The following is a 23,427-nucleotide window of genomic DNA, read 5'->3' on the forward strand; positions in this document are numbered from 1 at the left end:
TCAATGATACCTGAAGGCAGCGACAAGCCTCGAGATCCCTTTGGCACCTCACCTGCACGGCAGAGAGCCAGCTGTCCTGCCGGGGCGTGCGGCTGTGTGTTGTGGGCTGTGTGAACACCAGTCCAACGCGGCCTGGGAGGGGCAAGAAAGAACCCAAAGTGATTTTACAGCCAGTGAGAACTACAGCTGGTAATGCCTGTGTGGGACAAGAAGCTGTTTTCAGGGAGATTATTGCCAAGCATTGCCAGTAGACCAAGCAGATGTGGATTTAGCAGAAAGAGGAGGGGAGATGCAGGGGAGCCGTGGCTGGCCATCAGCACCCCCCCGCACTGTGCCGCCCGATGCAGCTGAGGATGCACAGCCTTTTATCCTGTGTTTGGATCAAAGCCATGAGCTCTCCTGGGAGCAGGCTCTGCCTCTCACCGGAGGCAACCACGCTTGCTCTGTACCGCCTTCCACTGAAAGCATCAGAAACAGCTTGCCTAGGAAGGCTGCCTGGAAAACAAGTGCAGTATCTTAATTCTAATGTGCTCATTTGTGCATAACAATAATAGTAATAATAATAATAATAATAAATAAAGGAGGACCAGCTTCTAAACTTGGATGGTCTGCACAACTCTCTGATTTGTGCGTAGGCAGGTCCCCAAAGAACAGAGACTGGAGGTGTGGATGGCCAGTGTGGCTATTACAGGAACGTGTCTGACAAAATTACAAACCTAAATCCTGCACCTAGTACAGAGGCTGAAGAAGTTCTTTAAATCAAGTTACCATTTTAATTCTTCACTTTTCTCAATTATTTTTTTTGTGGTTGTTGCAAAGGCTTTGTGGCAACTCATGTCAAAGAGCTAAGTAAATATTTTCTTGCGCTGTGTAGAAGATGATGTCAGACAGTGATGGAAGTGAAATACTGACTTTGTACAACTGTTTGTACCTCAACTAGAATTGACTCATTTTGTGAGATTATAGAAAATGCATTCTGTGATCATATATGCCCCTAGAGGCCTCATGGAGGTGAGATTATGCATCTCACAATGTTATTTTATCAGGAAAAAAAAAAGAGACTAAGTAAATAAAAAATCTGCAGGATGTGACTTCATCATGCACTGTTGACATCTGCTTATATGATTTAAAGGATGTTACTATGAATATCATAGTTGCTAATGTAAATGATGAAGAAATCATAGGTCAATCATATAATAATAAATATTAGCATAGGTTTCCCAAGGCCAGAAATGGCTGAAATGGTAATTGGAACTATGATTTTACTCTTGAATTATGTGATACTGAAAACACTTTGGTCGCTGCTGCTTTCCTGGAACTGCTCCATTAAAGCCAGACAGATCCACTCTCCAATCTTTCTTATTCCAAGAAATAATGTCTCCTCTTCATCTGGACTATTTTTCTTTCACCCATCTCGCCCTGCACAATGCATGGGGCTGTGATGTTAGAGGGGTGAGCAGAGCTGCCCGCTCTGAGGGTGCCCAGCACTGCCTGGCACCTTGGGCTGGGGCAGGAGACGAGGTGAACCTTGGCAAAGCCTCCTCACTGTGCTGCAGGCTGGGAGCACGCCGCTAACCTCATAGTCAGCAGCCAGCCACTTCCTGCTTAAACATCCAAATAAAGTGCTCTCAAAGTGCATTAATGTGATAACCGGTGTATTAAATTTGATGAAAGGCCGGTCCAAACAATATGGTTTAAATTGACGAACACCTGAAACTCATGGCACTATTTATGACACCGCTGAATTACTCAGGACATGCAGAAGACACACAGGCACGCAAAAACCCTGTGGCTGCAGCTTTAGCATAATTCATACAGGAGTTATCTGGCAACACCTTGTGCTGCAGAGCATCACCCCAGCCAGCCTGACACCGCAGAGCAGAGGCTTTCTTGGTTCTTAGCCCAAAGCCGAGGATAAAGCCAAAAGCTTGCTCTTAAGCTGGGAGGTGCTGGTTTGGAAGTAATGCTGCCTCGAGCCCTGGGGCCAGCCTGAGACCTTCCCTCTGCTGTGCAGCAGCTGGGGACCCCATCAGCCCCAGCCTCCCCCCATGGCTAAAAAAAATTGGCTGCTCAGAGGGCGAGGAGGCTGAAAGCCACTTTAAAGCCCTACCTATCACTTTTCACCTGCTACCCCAGCGTCCTGCAACCCTCCCTGCGTTTAAGGCTGCATGGATTTGTCCCAGAACAGCCTGAAAGTCAGAAGCTGCTACATGAAAATATTTTAAGTAATAGCAGTTGTTGGGCAATTACTGCATTACCTGGGGATTCCTGGCAACCACTGCATACAGTAGGATTTGGAAATGCTGCTAAATCATATTTTTACAGGGAAAAATAAAAACACAATACAACCCTGTAATGCTATCTGAATAATGCTGTGCTGTTCTCCTTTAATGCTTGTAACTCCGTACTGACGGCAGCTCATGGCTGAGCAGTCATGTTCTATCCGTTGCCTAATCCCAAAACACTCCATACAAAGAAATCCGGATACTCCATGAGTATTTTAGAACAGTTACACAAAAGTCTAAAATTAGGTCATAAATTATATAATCTTGCAAGGAAACAAGAAATTTAATGACTATGCCAAACCAGAGATAAAAGCTGAGGAAGGAAATAGCATCTTCCTCATTAAATATTAAGGATCAGATCCTTCAAACATTTTCCAGTGATGAACTCTGTGGGAGTTTGGCATCTGTATTTGTGTGTATTCTATAGAATATGCTTATACATCATATACAAGTGCTAAATGTGATTTATGGAGCATCCACACAGGAAGTGTATTTATAATGCATAAAAGTATTCCATCAAGACCAGAGAAGGTGATCAGTGACAGATTCCTAAGAGGTTTAATCAGATACCGTGATGGCTTATTTCTAGTGTTGCTCCAAAAGGGTTTTTAATTATAAGGGTGCTCAGAAGGAGCAGGTAGAGGCACTCCTTTTTCACACTTAGAGGCCGCAGAGATTGCAGATGTAGAGATCAGCTTGGTGCCTTCTCAGTGGGATTCAAGAAACGCCGTGCAAGAAGAAAGATCACCAGGTTCTAACAATGGGTTTGAAAATTCCCTGCAACACTTGAATCTCTCCCCTGTCTGCTACAGTGCCGTTGTCTGTCTTCTAATCTTATACAAGACACATCTGATTTGATCTATTTAAAACAGTGCTGGGGGGAGACCTTGTGCATTTTCTGTTAAAAGTTGTACCTGATTCCCCTGGACCAGTGGCCGGTGCTGATGTCCTGAGTGCGTTAATGAGATGGAATAAGAGCCTCTGATGCACTACGCCAGATAGCACTCCCACCCTTGCTGCTGTCAAAGCCCCTCTGATAACCATGTCCGTTTTTTCAAAGATTTGAGTCATTTGTGGATTGACTACATAATCCTTGTTCTGAAGCCTGGGAAAACTGCTGTTGATGCCCTTGGCAAATTCTTATCCTAAAAAAAAAAAAAAAAAAAAAAAAAAAAGCATGAAAAAGAGTACCAAGTAATTTCAATTCCATAAAATATATTAAATGCATCACACAGGTATGTAAATGGGAAACTCCATAACTGTAATTTGCCCATTTAGAGCCTGATCTAAAGGCTATAAAAGTTAATTTGAAATCTTTTCATTGATTTTAATGGGCTTTAGATCGGGCCCATATTATTCACTGCATATCATGTTTGTTTCAGTGCAAGACTGCATTTATCTAAAACATGAATTTGGTGGATTATAACACATACAAATCCACTACTTATTGTCCAAAGGCAAACCCTGTGAAATTTATTGAGTTTGGTTACACACGTAAAATCTAAACCACAAAAGAAAGTCTCAAATACTGATTACACTTTTAAAAAGTGAGATAAAAAATGAGGAGGCCTTCTTTTCATTATGTACTAATGCAATGTAAATGTATTTTAAGCATCATGAAATCCAAATGGAATTTCTCACAATTTCTCTTTTCTGACTGCAGTAGTTCAACAAAAAAATTACATGTAAATGATTCAAAACCTCTTGAAGAAACAGCATTTTTTTTCTAATTTGAGCAGAAGAAAAAAATGTTTCAACCCAAGCTCAGCAAGGGATAACAGTATTGCAGTCACTGCATGGAGAATTTAGCCACTCATAATTCTAAATCCTTTTCAAACGCTTTATTGCTATAAGGTGGCTAATACCAGCCTCTACACAACAGGGCTCCCATAGCATTAACCATGAGAGATAGGCTTCCAGAAAGAAACTATAGCAAAGTAATTGTAAATCTCTAATGATGCATAAAACCAAGCTGAATTGGTCCTGAATTCTCAGCATAAAAGAAATGAACCATCAGAAGAACCAATTCTGGTGGCAGTATAACATACCCCAGTGTGGAAACTGTTTATGGTGTTTGCTGCAGTGGAAATATTCCTACTAATATGCAAGCAATACGAATTCATTAAAAATGCCCAAATGATGCAAGTTCTCACAATACTGTGTGCGACATTAAAAACAAATCATTAGCCAAAAGAAAACCTCATCTGTACCAAAGCAATTCACCGCCTCCTTTCTCAGTAGTAGCCAGTATTTCTGTACTACAAATTCCATGGGTTCTGTGTGTTTTGAAACCAATATGGCAAGACTTTCAGTATGGTGCTGTGCCTTGTGGCAGGAACTGTCTCACACAGCTGGGCCAGCTGGGCTGGGGCCTCCAGGAGTGGCCTTCAAGCGTACAGAGCCATGGACACACGTTGGTGGGACACAGCTGGCCCTGCTGGTGGGCCACGGTAAGCCCAAAGCCTCCCATCTTCCTCGTGGGTTTAGGCAACTCCTGCTGGATAAGTATCCAATAAAACATTTAAATCTGTAATTAATGATACCATTCCATTAATTAATGATGCAATCCACAAACTGTAACAATCGACCCAGCTCATTCCCGAAACCTCAATGCACAAGCCTGGACCCTCACCCATTAATCCATCACTGTCCAGAGGCAACATGCTCCAGAAGCAGATCAGATTGATTATCTGGGAGACCAGAAATCACTTACTTGTGCACAAATCAGGCACAGAACACGCAGAGGTTATGCACATCTCTCTTGCAGCCCTACCCAGGAGCTTCAGCATGGCCATAAACACGACTCCTTTAGAGACAAGAAGCCAGCTTTACTTTTACATCTAGAAGATCTCGGGCTTTTTTTCAAATGCTGCCAAAAGGTATTGCATGGGATGATGCTTTTCTAGCGCCAGGGCATCTGTCCACTGAGAACTAGATTGACAAGGCTGAAACTGTTGTTTTTGTTTGTTTTATCATTTCACAACTCCAAGAGCCAGACATCTGAAAGCTAGGATACATCATCGCACTGTGTCAAAATCAGCGAATGCACAGATTTGAAATCTGCATACGTGGCAAAAATAGGGCGTATCTGAAATTAATTAAAATTTCTAGGCACTACCCAGAGAACAGTATTTATCCATAATAAGCATGCATCAATGTATATCATATTTAGTGCATGCTTTTTAGCGAACCTGCAGTTTTCAAGTCTTGCATGTAGTACTCTAAGGCTTATGAAGGACTCTAAGGCTGAGCAATAACTTTTCATTAAAAAAAAAAAAGGCATTTCAAAGAATTATCTTATTAAAAATAACAACCAAATGTAACCTATTTAAAGTCACACTGAAGAGGAATGAAATGCAAGTGACCCACTGGAGCTTTCTACAATTGCAGTTGCAACTATATGCATCGCATACTGCCTGTGCAGTATTAAAAATACCATAACCATGTACAGGTATCCTTATCCATAATCCCTGTGGAAATTATGCAAAGAAAATGTAAACAGCTGTGTGAGAGACTTTTTTTAAAAATAGCATTGGTCTGATTCTACTGTAGTTAATGACATTTTTAACATTGATAGCAGTAAAAAAAAGTTAGGATAAAACGTGAAGAAATTAAGTTTTCCTATAAAATATCACTGTTGTGTATGTATATACATGCATATATATAACAATAAAGGAATGGAAAAAAAAAAACAAAAACCTGTTGAGAGAGGGGAAAAGGTCTGCAGGCACAAGAGAAATGAACCGGTTCACACTGTTGCAAACACCATTCACATCAGCAAGGAGCTGGCACCTTGAGCATCTTTTCCTTTACTTGTGCATGAGGTGTGTCACCCTGGAAGGGTTTTTATGGCTGTTCATTTTGGAAAAAAATATCTGAACTACTTGACTCATTGCCTTACCGTTTTGCAGCAGTAAGTGCAATCTAAGATTCTCCATTTGACACCTTTACTTTCAAAGGTACCTCTATTTTTTCCAATCAAATCAGACCAACTCTAATTAAATTTAAACAAGACGCTAAAGTGAGATGAATAGTTTATAGGTGCTTCATGCTTCCCTACAGTGATTAATAGATAAAGAATTCATACCTCCACCAAATTAGTTGACAAACACTACTGTAATTTATTCCTTGTACATGATGATCTGTAAGTACAGGACACTCCTGTAGGGACTGAGCTCCAGCTCCCTCCAAATAGAATCATAGAATCATAGAATATCCTGAGTTGGAAGGGACCCTTAAGGATCATCAAGTCCAACTCTTGACACCGCACAGGTCTACCCAAAAGTTCAGACCATGTGCCTAAGTTCACAGTCCAATCTCTTCTTAAATTCAGACAGGCTCGGCGCAGTGACCACTTCCCTGGAAATACATTTCGTGCTGGTTGGCTGCACCCACCAGGTATTTACATTCCACACATCCTGTCCTCTTAGTCAAAGTTTCTCAATCTGGTTTTCATTTTAAATCAAAGTAGCAGCGATTGTTCTTGCACAGAATGCCATTATTTGTCAGTTGGCTTTGCAATGTGGGCAGCTGCATTAGACCGTGCTATTTCTTGGTGCCCAAAGAACTGCTCTGTTGGGTTTTATTTTTCAGTTTGTTTTCCCTTATGTTGTCCTGCATATCACTCTGCTCTATAAATGAGCAGCAAAGGCAATTTTCTTTCACATATGGGTGTAATTTTGCCAGAGGCATTCATTTGTCACTTAAAAATCATGTTCTTTAATCCCCAAACTAATCCAGAACATGCCTACCTGCTTCTAAGGCAGAGAATTATAAGAGGGGAGTCCAGTGCCATGGATCAGCCAAGAATTTCTCTCAGGCTGGAGCCACACACAGGCTGGAAACGGAATTGAACTTTTGCAGATGGAACTGACTGATTATTTTTAAGGGAGTTATTTTTTAAATTCAGGTTAGGGTATGAACCAGGAGCTGGCAAGAGATGTATATGGGGTTTAATCTGACTCATCAATTACGTTACAGTTTAAATTGTGCAAGGTCAATCCAGACCCTGAGGTGGATATCCCTGTGTTGGATAAATGGAAATCAATAAATCTATTCAGAAAAACATAATTTCATTTTGATTCTAAACCAGAAATTGAGATACATTCATTTCTCCCTTACCACACCTCCCTGACTTAAATATATCCTGTGTTATATAAGTAATTGTTTTGAACCCACTCTAGGACACAGTCAGAGACATGACTCCAATAACACATTATCAGTAAAACAAAGCAAAACAGTTTCATGTCCCTGCTGCGTTTGTATATACACTCTTAAATGAGCAGATTCTCTCATTATTCACTCTGATCTGGTCATCGTATGCTTAGTCACAGCTGTCACAACAGGTGCCCAAGCGTCCCCCCTCTTTGTGGCTCTGCATTTTCTTTCTGGAGTTCATTGTCAAATTCCTCTGCTGCCTTTCTTTGGTGGCTTTGCTGTTGCCTCTAAGGTTATTCCCAGATTCAACTTTATAATTACTTCTGAAATCATCTGGAACTGGCTGACTCTGGATGCAACAACACTTCACCTTAAACATCAGTTCTTCTTGGCGATTTGATGGTCTTGTCATGTGAAACCAGTTTATTCACCAGCTTTGGCCCCTCTCTTTTTGCCTGGAACTTTTTCCGTCTGCCTTAAAAATCTCCAGTGATCACTTCTAACTTCAATGTACAACAGTGTACATTGCAGAATATACATGCAGACTATGTAGCAGTTAGTGGCAGAATCCTCCACTACACTGGATTATCTCCCCTTATGCCAAACTAAAGCAGGAGTCTCCAGTGACTTCAGAGTTTCTAGATGGGGTCATCTCCTCACCTTTGTTTCTCTCTAACATTATTCAGCAGCAGTTTGGGGAACAAAGTTTATCTGATACAACCCCATATCAAACATTTTTAGTTCTAGGAAGTTTTAGGAATCTAGTCTCTTTTGATATTAAACTATCTCCAAATAAAGAGACAATTTTAAATGATTTTTTTTTTTTTCAATTGTCTTAAAGATATATAGTGTAAGTTGAGGGCAAAATATATGCAATTCAAACTTTTATGAATTGTAGATATCAGAAGCTAGTGCCTGATTTCCAAAGTGCTATAACCCATCAGTCCCGTTGAATTGCAAAAGTTGGTGAGGAAGAAACAAGACTGAAAGACAGCTATGTAACCTATATCAGTCCCTTGAAGCACTGAAAAAAATGGGCAAAAACATTAAGGCAAAAGCTTTCTACAATTTTACTGCAATAAAATTACACAAGAGCAAGGAAAAAAAAAATCTTTTGATTCACAGAACAAATAGATTCAATCCAGTACTAATACCATTTAGTTTTTCTCCCTGAAAACCCACAGTTAAGGGTTGAGACACGCATTCATATCTCAGGTTTCATCCATTTGAGACTGAAATCTTTTTCTAGCATACCCTTACAATACTGCCTTCCCTGCCCTACAGGGCAGCATAAGCAATTACAAATGCTTACAATTGAGAACAAAATATTGCAAAAATCTTTCATGTGTCTGCACCATTTTTAACGCAATTTATTAGCTGACAACTAGAAGCAGAGGCAGTGTCATATGTTCATCCAGATTTCTGTAAGTCACCTACGATTTGAAGAAGTTATCCTCTATATTATTGTACTTTACCAGCTCTTTGGACATAATAATTAACATGTTGCACTAAAATGACTTAAAATCCTACTGTTTTAAAACTGAACAGAGAATTCATCCCTCTCCTTCCTAGTCCCCTTCTTTTCCCATATTATTGTAAAAGCAAAGTAATTACACCTGGTGTGTTTGTCAGGATGTGGGGGCGTTGCTATTCCCTTCACTTTACAGCAGCACCAGTTTCACTGTCAGCACATCTCGGGACCGTCCTCAGCTCCTGGAGGATTGCAAGCCTGGTCTGAACCTTCCCAGGATGGGAAATCTCCCCGACTTTCACTTGATCGCATGCTAAACTGGAATGGGAGCGACAAATCTGCCTTGCTACAGTGCGAGTCTGACTGACTGCAGTTACACACTGATCTTAACCAAAACATAAATCTGCAACAGATAAAAGGAAATAAATTGGGATGAGCAGAGACTGGGTGTGCAGAGAGAAAACCAAACACAAACTGAGAGCCAGTGTACTGCAAAACCAGGACTGCAAAGAAAGTAAAGCACATGAGCTTATTTATTTGTTTATTTTAACCTTGTTCTAATTTCTTTTGTTTATGTCTTTCTTTCTCCAGAAATCATTGGATAGAACAGAAGAAGCCCTGAGGTGACAGACATTTTTTCCCTCAGTCACTTGTCTCCTGAGCTGCTGCTGATTGGCAGGCATCACTTACCAAAAGGCAACCAGATGAAATTGCTCCTGTGTGATGGAAAGCAGGAGCTTTGAATGGATTCCCAGTTTTACACGGTATTTCTATAACTGTAGAAGCTCCATGGTCCATATTATTAACCTCCTTCTATTCAAGGATCCAGAAAAGGCAGCTGTGTCAGCTACCCAACCTGAAGTTCAAGACCTTTACAGATGAGGCAACATTTTAGAGCATAATAACTATAGAAAATCCTTATCAAAGATTGTCACAGAGTTGGAATTACCAGTGGTTATCAGTCAATAATTGTTACAGTAACTGATGGGTAAGCAGTAACCCTTCACATGCAATTCTTCTGTGGGAATGAGAAAAGCAGCTGGAAAGAATTCATAACAAGAACCTTGCAGAGCTCAGAGAAATGTGATGTATAAACAGATTATTATTTCCTGTGGATATTGATGATAAATGAACTGGATTCAGTGTGTCTAGGAAATATCACTACACTCTAAGCCAGCTGAACTCCCTGTGGCTCAAGGTAAAAACCTCTGCTGTAACTTACGAGAACTCAGCATAAAGAAAGCACTAAATATCTGGGTCACTTGAAATAAAACAGGTGAACATTCCTCTTACATACTTTTCATTTAATTAATCTTTCCCGTTCATTTTCAGTGTAATGAGTCATTGATTATTGCAGGAGATGCTTTATAGGGTAAATTAATTCATAGAAGAGAAACTGTAAGAAGGGCTAAGTAGCCAGATAAATAAATAAAATGCAAAGTGTGTTGGTCACCTGGCTGAAAGTCAGCCCCGTGGGATTCCCATTTCTGAAAATCAGCTTCTCAGTGAGCACTACCAATACCCATGCTCATCTTTACCTATACCTACAGCTTTTATAAAATATGAAAAATCATTACAGAAAAAAAGCAAAAATAGCCAAAACTCTGTTCCTCTGCTAGAAATGTGGTTACCTACAAGGAGATGATAGCTTTACATGAGAAAACGTATTTACAAGTGGCTTTTCCATTCAATTTAAAGGAAACTTAGCCATGGTCACTCATCTCAGTGTAATAAATGATATTTCTAAAAAGAGAACAAAGCAGGAAGAACTAGATACCTACATTTATGGTTAAACAGAGAAAAGGCTGATGTTTGGAGAAGCTGGTTGTACCTGTGAAATTAATCTTTAAAAACTTTCATGGACATGGTCTAGAGCTAAATATACTACCTGGCTTTTCACAGTGCTTACAAAAAGATTAAGTGATAAGGAAAAAATAACATTGAAATAACAAATATGCTCAGAGCAAACAAAGATGGACCAGAAGCCAACCTTCTTGGCATATCTCTGGTTCTACTTTGCCTTAAGTCACAGTGGGTATTTATCAGTATATTTATGCAGAACACAGTTTACCAAGTCAGTCTGAAGCTGGCCTTCAAGAATTGCACATGGGAGAAAACTGCATTAAAGAAACAAAATAATTCTTCATGACCTTATCTCAAGACTAGTCCCATTGCGAATTAGCTTAGATCACAAAAGACTTTGCACCACTGAAAATGTTTGGGACATAGTGGGGTTATAGTTTATGATGATCTCAAACTCTCTGCATTGTTGAACTGCACAAAACCCAGGTAAATATTTTCATCATGCATGGAGCTACAGCACACATGCATGTCTTAGCTCTTTTGATGGCTTTCAACATTGAGAAGGGTTCTCATCATGCTGTCCCATCAGTCTCATTTTATTTCTGTAAGACATGCCCTTTGCTGTCCACAGCCTTGGAAACTGTATTCCAGGTGTTTGCCAGAAACATGCCACGAACTTTCAAACAAGGAACAGTAACAACCACTTTGGCTGGTAAATTCATACCACAGAGAAAAAGAGGACTACCTGTTTTACAGCAAAATATTCATAGAACTCACAATGCATCTTAGCAGGGGCAAATCCTAAATTCAAGAAATAAATTAGTCATTCATAATATGCACTCAGATCTAGCCTGAAATGTACTATTGAGTCATTTCACACTGCAAACCCCTAAGGGCAAGAGCCACATCTTCCACTCCGGGAACGGTACAGACAGATCCAAAGCACATTGATGGTACTCACCAAGCACTAATACTATGTAATGGCCTTTCAGACCAAACTTGGAGCCCGTGGTACTGATGATCTTGGACAGCATAAGTACTGTGTGAAATCCTGCTCACAGTAATGAACAGTTACCAGGCTACGCAAAAGTTGAACTAGAAACACTAATTTGAAATACGGTACTTAAAAAATAATGTGGAGTCCTTTCACTCCCTGGAGATGTCTGGTTTCCCGAACAAATGGATGGATTATAACAAGCCATTGTGTATTATTTTCTGTTTGTCAATGACCTAGTTCCAGTGCTGTCTGTGATACTTAACTGGGAATCTAAAGCTTGGGGTAGATCTTCAGCTGGAGTAATTCAGCCCTGCTCACTGTACCAACACACAGTCGGAGGAAAGCATCTTTCAGTGAACACACAACACTCAGGAAGTTTCATTTCTTGGCTTGAATAAAATGAGAAAGAAAGATGTCCTTCCAACATCAGCAAACAGGTGAGTACAAACATATTTACAAACCTGAATTCTGGGGTGACTTCAGTGACAGAAATTTGCTTGTTTGACAACTAGCAAAGACCGAGAGGTGCATTTCTGTGATGAATGCATAAGTGCTAATTTTTGACCTGGGACTGATTACATGATGAAGTTCACATGGCTGATGGCATTAGGTTCTCTTCTTAGTTTGTTGGATTATTACACTTAACATGAGTATGTGGTGAGAGCTTCACAGGAAGAGCTGCCTTACTATCATCTTGGTAATATATTTTTTATTTTCTTAAAAACATGCATGTTGCACACTGATGATCCTTGCAGTGATTTACAAATAATGCATTTATACCTCATTTAAATCATACGTTATAATTTATAGGTTAGTTATTTTATGTTAGTGTCAATCAAAATCGGAAGCTGTATGAAAGAGCTCAGAATAGGAGAAAAAGATTTTTCATGGTAAGCTTAAATAAACTAATGATGGTATTACAAGAGCTATCACAGACAAACCTACCATCTATTAACACAATTGTTGCTGTCTATTTAAGTGGTCCACCTCCTGCTTGTTTGTAAAAAGTTAATAATTACAGCATAACTAAACTTGTGTAAATAGACAAGTCTGCACTGGCTAAAACCTACAAAACTGAGCTGCGGCTCTACCTAAATGGTTAAGAGTGAATATTGAGATTTCAGCCTTTCTTACTGCAGCATACACCAGCCCTCTGATGAAGGTATATTTGAGATTTTGTTCAGACAACTCCTCTGCGACTGTCAGGGTGACAGCAACCACCCAAAGCCCCACCCCAGCATAACCACAGGAACGGTTTTGCAATGGCGTTGCCTTTGCAGAGCACTTCAGCACTACTGTTGCTGGTTTAGCACAGACAACAGCACACACAGCACCTCACAGGGAAGGCAGAAAATGCATGGAAAGTAATTCCCTCTTAGCTCTGTCTCACCCTGTCCTTTACAGCCTGGGAGCTCGTCATGGCTTCCAGTGGTCACCACAGCACATCCATTAAATGGTGGCAGCCCTGCTAGGTAGCCACCTGCCTTATTGTCTTCTGGAAGCTAGAATACATTCAAAACTTTTAAGTTAAGGTTGCGAGCAGAGACTGGGACAAAGCAGGAGACCCTGGCTCCTGGAGACCACAGAAAGCCAACAGCCCCTCTGTGTTCTGCACAGTGCCATGGTGGTTGAATGCCAACTCTACTTACCGCCTCCCTCATATGTAGAAGACCTCTGGCAGTTGTTGAGAAACACATTTTCAAGGACTGTGTTAGACCCTAGATATTTGTACTTGTAAAACAGTTGTGCTCCAGCTAACCATAGCAGTAAGGACTGCTGGGCGCACCACCTATAGCATGTGCAAGACGCCATTTGGTCAGATTTGGCAGCGGCACTGCCCCTTGGTCCTCCGTGTTGTGTAGAGTGAGTCACAGCACTAAAGCACACGCTACCATGATGCTAAATGCTCTGTATGGTAAAGGGAGAGATGTATGGTGTATGGAGCAATGCAGGGCTCCAGCTCAGAGACAGATCATCACCCAGCTCATCTGAAGCTCTTTGATGAAGCACTGGGGAACAAGCTCAATGCAGTCAACACCAGCCTTCCTGCATGGAGAAACCCAGGTCCTTTGGAAGCAAATTTTTCCTATTACAAAGAGAGAAAACACCTCTCATACCTGCCCTTTGCAGCATTTTTGCTGTCTCAAACAAATTGTTGTTGATTTCCTGCAGAAAGGAGCAGTGTAGCCTGTGTGATTTAGAAATATCATCATTTGCCTTCTTCCCTACAGATGGCAAACTCTTTGGTTTCTGCCACCACTAAACATACAAATAAATCATCAAGATATGATCTGCTAACATATTCAAAATGATGTTTGGCCTCAATTTTTTTTAGCTTCAAACATCAATTTCATTTCGTAATGAATACATGCTTCATCTCATAACATTTCATTTTTCATACATTTAGCAAAATTGCTTAACTGATACATTTTTTTTCCAAAACAGCTTTATTTCTACCCTAAAAACATGCAAATCAAAGACTCACACACTTATATCATGTGCAGAATTCCCTACTGTCGGTTCAATCGCTAAATCATAAAATATTCATAATCCCTACTTTTTTTATATATTATTTTTTATTTTTTACAAAATGAATTTTGTATCCTGACTTTTTTATGTAAATCATGTTAAGATATATGGCCAAAATTTTACCAGCCTCTCCATGTAGCTATTTCCATTTTTATTTGCTGCCCCCTCCAAAGAACAACCTCCCCAACACCCACCCATGTGCTCTGCGTGCAGGCAGCCTTATCAGGAGTGCTGGCAAGGCACATCCAGCACTCACTTCACAAGCTTAATGCCCTTTGCAATTCTTGTCTGAGCAGTTGTTAGCTGAAGACAAGAAGACTTATTTCTATTCATTCCCTGCATAATCCACCTTATGAATTTACACCTCACCTATCCGTACATTCAAGGACCCAGAAATACAAAATATTTCCTACTGTGTTTTAAACCCACATCCTCCTGGATACAAGATAAGAGCTTAATAGCTTTGACACCGCAGTGTTTTCGTATTCATGCATAAGTTATGGATATAGCAACAGATCAGCACTTCTTTGTGCTTCTCATTGGCTCTGGTTCGCTGCCTTAAACTGTCTGAGTCAAGGCCACGTTTTAATGCCATAGACGCTCTATTCAAATACCAGTATGACCACATTTTAAAAGCCACCCTGTACCACTTCATTGCCGCAGATGTCCTTTACATCTGGCAAGGGCCGTTTCTCTGCATGTCAACAGTAATTCAGTTTAACAGCTGTCTCTTTTGACAAGCTTAGTGTCAGACTCTGAAATGACAGGGTGACAGTTTTCCTTTTCTTTAACAGAACGTAGTGCAAATTAACCATTTGAATGCAGGATCGCTGAACGCCCCCAGAATACAGTTTTCAGAGTGAACTGAATAGGATTTAGGAATTGTTGATATTTCAACCGGAGCTGAAAACCTGTAGGGTTTGACAAATCGAGGCACTTCTACTGTAATTGAGATCTGTACCTGAAATCTAAGTGTTCAAAGCCCAGAAAACCTTAAATTGAGATGAGATAGACATCAGAGGTAAACACTGGGAATTTGCAAACTGGTAATGATAAGTACTTTTCCTGCATTGCATAAATACACAGGAGAATTTTCTGTATATTTAGTTAAAGTGCTTGTTAATACAGCAGCTAATGGTATCGTGTGTATCAGCTTTCTAATGGCACGCTGTACACACACCATTTTCCACAAATGCCAAACGTACCAAGGCACCTCTTCCCATCATTCCTCCAGGACTAAAACTATGCCCGAGATAATTTTGCACATCTTAATGACTGAAACCTTTACCTCAAAAAACAACTTGTGGACAGTAACAAAGTGCCACCACCATTTATGAACAACCAGTAAATGCTACACAGACATCCCTTTAAACTGGTGCAAGATTGAGCTCTATGAGGCTGGCCGTATTAGGCTCTCATAAAAGTGAATAAACCAAATACAAACATTACGCTACACTTAAACTGCATATTGATGCAAGTTTTGTGGTGAGCCACTTCACTGTGTTAATGTTACACTCCAGCTGCCACAGTGAGGATGAACGATGTGTCCCTGATTTGGCAAATGCATGTCCTGCTCTCATCCTGTTGAAACCAACGGCAAACCTCAAAGTGATTGCAATGGGACTAGACTCCGGCTCGTGCAATTTGTTGTTTTAAAGAACTATGAAAACCTCTCTGCTGTTTGCTCCTGGGTAAGCAGTTACATCTAAAGCACTACAAAAACTCTGGGATGAAAGGATGATACAGAGAGACTAACATTTAAACGCCTTTAGTAATTGCTTTTGTTTGCTTATTTAGATGTCACAGTAAGTATTTGGATGTGTTACCCATTGCCATAACATCTGGGCATCTCATAATATTTAAAAAGATTCATGTCTCTTACTATCTCTAAAAGGTATGCAAATTTCTATGAGCTGAAACGGGGATTTCTCAAGACCTGTTCAGTCTCATAATACAGCTAAGGTCTTTCTCAGTATTCAGCTCTTTTTACATATAAATGGTCATGACCTGCAAAAAGAAATCACTTCCCCTCAGTCACTCTATAGCAAGGCTTCTGCTCAATTTTGGTCCTTCCTTGAGCAGTAGGAAAGATCAGAAATGAGCTAAAGCTCACCCTGGGGCTTCCATCCCAAAAACTGAGATGCAGGAAGAGCTCTCCTCTTGCTGAGCAAGATCTGGTAAAATTAGCGGTCGACCTCAGTAAAACCTGAGTCTCCCTGCTCTGCAGGAGCTGGGACAGACATGATGATGGAGCTAAACTCCCCGGTGCCTCATTTCTCACCCGACATGCCCTGGCTTTTCATTTCCATGGCCTGGGAATTCATACATTCATAGCCAGAGGTGAGTCACTATGAAGGGAACATATTGCTAGCATTTTATTAATACACCACGAACCTAAGTCAGCTCCAAACACATATTTTGAGCACAACATCAGCCCTGGAGGAGCGTACAGGGCGCTGGGTTTGGAGGGGTAGGTTGTCATTTGTATTGCACACACACCTCAGCTATACAAAGCATATCTAATCATTTATAATACTTAACCTGACCAGAATCTATCACATGCCTGAAAAACTAATAATTCTATAACTTAAACTAAACAAAGTACTATTCAGTTGTAAATTTTATGGCTACTATCTCCACCTCTTATGAAGTGTGAAAAGAGGCTTCATATCTGTCAGTCTTTTCTCAGAAATGACTTTCGTTGATTACTTAAACTTTCGTTAAATAAGCTTTCCACAAGCTGTAAAAACAGAACACAGTGGGGAAAAAATTGGCTCTCTTTTAAAAGTGCTGTAAAGTCTCTTTTTGAATGAGTAATTAGAAATGTGTAAACTCTTTTATGGATATGTGAGAAGCACACACAAAAAATGTGACATTCCATGCAAGTATTTCTGTGTGCTATCAAATTTCATTGTATTTCACAGAGACCAAAACTATACAGACCCAAAATACACATACATTAGTGGACATGGGTTATTTGCCAAGAATGAATTTACATACAGTACAAGTAAAACATCCTAATTTAAATCTACGACAATGGATACTCACATTCTTAAAGAGAAATCAGAGTTGTTTGTCTTTCCACTCATATTTATACAGATTGCAAAGCTGTTGACAGAGCATGATTTGAGCTAGGCCTTTCCAACCGCTTACTGTTATTTTTATTGCCATTGTCAGCTATCTTTTTCATATCAAGAATGGAGCTTGGATGAAGACGCTCTGATTTTCTGAAGCCATAAACAAACAGAAGGAGACACCACGTCACCCAGCAGCCGGGCACTGAGTGGGTAGTCGGAAAACCCAAGTCCTGCTGCTGGCCCTCATCCCCTGAAAGTCTCCCTAAAAAGCCTTATTTAAATCAATGCACTCTTCTTTGTTTTGCTCCACTCCTTGGCTGTTCTACCCCTGTACCTGGATGCTTTGTAGGACAGAGGCATGGTCATTGAGTGGGACTCATTCTGCACAAAGGGCTCCTCAGGCTGTAGGAACATATTCCAGTGCATTACTGCATAAAATCCCTACTACTCTGGAAGTTTTAGGCAACAAATAGCAAAGCAACAATCTTTCTGTTTAGAAGCAGGATGCATAGATGGGACTGAACATGCTCAGGCACCATGAGTGCCATAGCACCTAGGAGTAAAAACCTCATGGAGTGCAAATCTAGGTACTTCCGTGGTTGTCCAGGCTGTGAGCACAGATGAGCGCCCCGTCCCCAAATCAGATGATGCAGATGCACTGCAACCCCTTGGTACCTTCAGCGCATTAGGGCAATCCCTCTCCCTGCCCTTAAAACTCTCCCTTAATTCATGCTGGGAGCACAACTTGCTGTGACTTTGGACAGAGAGGCAAGTATTTTAAGGTAAACAGAAGTAAAAGAAACCTATAGGGGAGGTGGGCAATTTCCAAAAGTGCCTGTACTCCTGCCACCAGGGCAGCTCCCATGGGAGCGGCTGAGGCCTGCTGCGGACATCGCAGGGAGAACCCCCCCCTCTGAACGGGTAGGATGCTCACTTGAAAAGCCAGTGGATGCCATGCTGTGTACACGCACTGTGCACTATAAATAGTAATGTCTTCTCCGCTCCTCTCCATGGAAAAATCGGCAGGAGGGGAAATAGTCTCAAATCTGTGTCGTTTTCAAGCCAAAGAGAGCCAGGCTCATTCTCTCCTCGGTGGGGAAGCCGTAGGTGGGGGGTATGCCCCCATAACCCTGTGGAGGCTGAGCAGCCAGAGGATGAAGCGGGTTCCAGCTAATGAAGCTGGGAGGAAGAGCTGCCCCCCCAGCCCTGCCGAGCAAGGCGACAGCCGCTGCAAAGGGTTCGCCTGGCGTCGTTCTGCAGGCGGCATTAACTGCCACATGGCTCCTCGATCCCAAAAACGGCCCCGCGCACAGGGAGCGCGCCCCGAAGAGCAGCTGCTCCCTGACACCGCTACTCCACAAATCCCAGGGGGCTGCAGTGTGGAAACATCACCGAGGACTCCCAAGGAGAGCAGAGAGCACTGCAGCACGATCTCCCTTCGTGTAGTGGATAGCAGTGCCCTCGTTTTATTTTTTCTTCCCCGGGAGCATAATTAGGACCACATCTGCAAAGTTCAGCAGTAACACTGACACAAGAGCAGTGCCACTGCTCCTGCTCCCCAAGATGCTTGCTCCAAGCAAGTTGCCTGGCAAAGTACTCACCCACGCAATTCTGTGGCTCTGTTACAAAGCCAACCATGGCACGAGTGTTTTCAAGTAGAAGAACAAAAGTATGAGAACGGAAAAGGCTTCACACATCTTTAGTGTGGAGAATGTATTTAGTGCTCCCAGAAGCTATTAGATGGGATGATATGGGCAATTTATTGTTTTGTCAATATCTTTTATTTTGATTTAATAACTTACAAAAACTAGAGTCTATCTGTAGCACAGCCTCAACTTCCTTTATACAACCCCACTTAACTTTCAAACACTTTAACTTTCAGGTCAAATCTCTGTCACATTGATAAATGGATCTATTTAAATTTTTATCAGCAAAGAATTCTCTCTGGTGTCTTATTCGCTATCAGATTTCATGCACAAAATAACAGGATACTTATTATTTTTTGTTATCCACCACACACACACACACACACACAAAATCACAACAGAAAGCACAGATGTCTTTGCAAAATATCCGTAATTTATATGGAGACGCACGTGTGGGTGCAGGGAAGATCTTGCATTTGTATAGAGAGTGTACAGCTTATATTGATTATTAGCTTAAAAAAGAGACTTATCAGCTCTCATTTAAGTGTGCCGTGTCATTGCTACCACATACTTTGGTATTGCCAATATGGGTGTCCTGCAATGCTGTAAAGTATCACACCTACAGACATTTCATATGGAGAATATTTCTGGGAATAATGTGTAAAACACAAGGCAGAAAAACCTCCTATGGGGTATATACACTAGCCACTAACTATCCCTGTGTTAACAAGTAAACAAATCAAATCATTTTATTCTCATGCTCATGAGGCATTACTATACAAAAAATAGGGGCCTGGAGTGTTGTTTAATCTTATTTGGCTATCTGACTATTGCTTCATTAAGCAAACCAGGGAAAAACTGCTGCAAAGTCAACACATTTTTAGGTATTATGGTAAATAATCACCTGGTTTTCCTGCCAATAATCAGGACCAAAACTATAATCCTTATAGCCCTAAGTATGCTATATATGTTTAACCTTTACTTTAAAATGGTATTAAATGCTGAACACTGTGGCTACTGTAAAGATAGTAAAAACAGATACTGGAGGAATATAACAGTGTTTAATGACAAGTTACAAAGAGTTCTACTGAAAGAAAAGCAAGAGCAAGAGAGGTTAAATAAACAGAAACCACAGTGCCTCCGATCTTACATTAACTTTCAATAACTAGAAAGTAAAATTTATGCTATATATGATTAGATTTCTCTGATCTTTACATTAAATATTTACTTCTAACTATAAACTTATGTGAGACCCAAACAAAAACTAATTTGCATTATTAATGATGCAAGAAATGTGATGCTTAGTCTCTTAAGATTTGTAATAAAGAAGAAAATATGCTAAAGATTTACTTTCTCTTTTTCATTTTACAAGGCAAGTTTAAACGATAAAACTTATTTAATTAACAGAGACTCTATTTATGAATTAGTTGTTCCTGCCAGCAAGAATGTTTAAAAAAAAAAAAAAAAAAAAACTGTCTGAAATGAGGCTGAGACTACAAAGAGTCCATTTTCAGCTTCAGAGTCTCAAGGGAAAAATCAAAGGGTTTCTTTCTTTCAACAGTTTGGGTGAGATGATATTTTGAGATGTTGACAGCTGCCAAACTGCAAAACCAGTGAAGAACTACCAAACTGAAATCGTTTTTATCTTTTTGAAATTTCCTCAGTGTTCAACTCAACTTCCTTTTACATCTCACAGCTGAAATTTCTACTCTGTTAAAAGTTTTTTTTTTCCTGCTTCGATGCTTGCATCTACTGCTTTGGGCCAAAAATGAACTCCGTCTTTTAAAATTAACCATAAAAAATACAGTGCCATTTTTACTAACTATTAGTAGTGTTTCTGTTATTATTGTTATTTTCAAGGGTGATGCTGCAGTCCCTGATCTACAGTCAAGGTGCCACTGGGAAGGTAGTCTGCACATACAGTAAATGAGGTAGTACCTGATCAAGGGAACAGCTATACTATTTAAGCCACGATCTGAACATGTGTCGCAAACAGGAAGAGTCCACCACCCTTGGGGAGCCTGGCTGACTTCTTATGCCTCTGCCTATGTGCCAAGCATTGTAAGACCAAGACCTAAAATCATATACTTTCAAGTGGAAAATAAAGTAATGCATTAATTGCCAATTACATGCTCAGTGTGGAACCACATTTCAATGGTTAATCATCTTAATCATCTATCTTTATCACACTGAATGTTTTCACTATGTTTACTTACAAGATATTTGTAAAACAAGCCTCTTCTCTAATAAACAGAGCAGAAGTAAAAGCCTACATTTAAAACTTGCCTTCTATTCTTTCTGATAGAAGCTGTTTATAAGATAAAAAACAAACCATACTTAAGTAAATTGATAATAAGTGATAATAGTAATGTTTTCCATAAAGCTCAAATGATTCTTTTTCCATTTTCTTGCTAAATCCCACTTCCACTAGCCTTTTCTAACCTCTTTATCTCTGTTGGTCCCATGACCAACCTGGTGGTGGCTTCTCATCTTCAGACATTGGCTCCACACTTCCTCTCCCAGCCTCTTACCCCACATTCCGTGTTTCTTTCTTCACCACATACCCAAATCATCCCTTTCCTCCTCAAGCTGTCAGCCTGAGAAACAGCCTTAACTTCTTCCATCCACTTCTACTTTCTTCCCAGTCTTTCTCCATGCCTTCCCTTTTGCAGTCACATCTGTCTCAAACAGAACCTCTTTAGTCTTCCTCCAGCCAACCAGTCCCTCCAAACTTGCCCTTTTAGTGTCTGTCCCAGGCATCATTCTGTCCCGACCCCTGCTTGTCCCCTGTGCACCTTCCCTTACCTGCACTCTGGCAGTACCTGGCCCCTTTGGCTCGCTGCACCAAAGCCAGCTTACACACCACCAGACTGGAGACATTCCCATTAACAAATTAACTTTCTCCACTAACAGACCCGTTCTGATCAATGATCCATGGACTAACTCACAGCTACATGATGAATTAGATTGGGTTTGCATCAAAAGTATATTTATATTCTTTTTGGTTTGTAAGCACAGAATACAGTGCATAACTGTTTGGGCAGTGAGGAAGCAAATCCTGTTGAAATAATGATTCAATGACAATAAGGAATAAGGATAAGATAAGGAAAACCATGAAAACTAAAGGGCAGGTAAGGGGACGTTAAATGCAATATAAAAGGGGAGCTGTGGCACATGTAATATCTCCTTTAAATGTTGATTAAACATAGATTGTTGGGTGGTGGGTTGTGTTTTTTTTTGGACTCAGTTATAGTTGCAGATCGTTTTGTTTCTGTTCTGTGCTCTCTACAAGCATCAGTGAAAGCTGAAGGTGGTTGGAACTTTTGTATTTACCGTACATTTGTATTTTATTCTTGCACACTAAGTACATTTACAACTAAAGATGAAAACAGGAGGCATAAAGAGAAGAATGTGCCATAAAATATCTTCAGCCTTCTTAGAAAGCAAGCTGATGTTATTCTGGAAGATGATGGTTTCATTGTAACCACACTTCAAATCAAGCTTTATCAATTGCCATTTATGACTCATTGAGCCTGGCTTCAGATCATGATGTTGCTTCCATGCCATTTGCCTGAGTAGAAAGTCTGTAAGTCTGTTGGAAGTATTATGGAATGAAGGAACTTGTTTTTTTTATTTTTTTATTCTTTTTTTTTTTTTTGGTGAGGTTGTATTATTTGTGCTGATGTAATCAGTTGCATATTTCAATAAATTACTGAGTGATCATCACTCAGCATTAACAGAACAGGTGTTTATTCTCCTATTTCTGTAAACGCTTACCTCCATCAAAGCCTGCCTTCCTTTTTATTTTACAGAGCTAGGTGGGCTCGAACAGGCAGCCCTCCTGTTTCCCTACGGGACAATCTGCTCAATAGGTGGTGTTTCAAAGTGTTTTTTAATCATTTCTATTATTTTCTCTGTTCCCCAGGGAAGAAGGTTTAATTCAATCTTTATATTCAACAGGATCCCTGAGAGAGAGGAGGCAGGAAGGGAAAGAGGATGGATGAAGAGAGAGAGGGAATAGCTTTCATCTCTTTTGGGGCCAGTCCCTTGCCTTTTACTGAACTCTTCCACAATTACAACACCAAAGGGTTCCTCAAACACATCTCCAAGCTCTGCTGCTCACTCTGCTCCAGCATGAAGTCAGGATGAAGGGGGACAAGAAAAGGCAGGTGTGTGCAGATAACTCTGTTTGCCTCAGCACTCCAGAAGAGGAGGCCACCATCCAACCCCCAAAGCTAATGTTAAACTGAGATAACTACATACCATTCTCTGGTTAGCAAATCAGGATTTTTTTTCTCTGTATAGGAAATCCTGAACCATGCTCCTGGCTGGGGCTGAGCACACATAATGTGTGCTCGTATTGCTTGTGGCCAGTTAAAAATCGTATAATACACCATGGGTTTAAAACATGGGTTTAAATCTGCCAAGTCTCATAACTTCCAAGAAGGAAAATTTACCATAA

At 40.5% G+C, this 23,427-nt stretch overlaps 1 long non-coding RNA gene across 1 annotated transcript in view; it reads right to left on the minus strand.

Moving 5' to 3' along the window:
• The window catches only part of LOC311443968, a 61,214-nt gene continuing 37,787 nt past the window's right edge, over window positions 1-23,427 (minus strand). The window contains exons 6-7 of the long non-coding RNA XR_014697594.1: window positions 3,200-3,430; window positions 1-132 (exon numbers count right to left, since the gene is read on the minus strand). This is a non-coding gene — a long non-coding RNA (uncharacterized lncRNA). The remainder of the gene's footprint in view (window positions 133-3,199; window positions 3,431-23,427) is intronic.

Source organism: Aythya ferina (genome assembly GCF_964211825.1).
Source record: "Aythya ferina genome assembly, chromosome: 13".
NCBI lineage: Eukaryota > Metazoa > Chordata > Aves > Anseriformes > Anatidae > Aythya > Aythya ferina.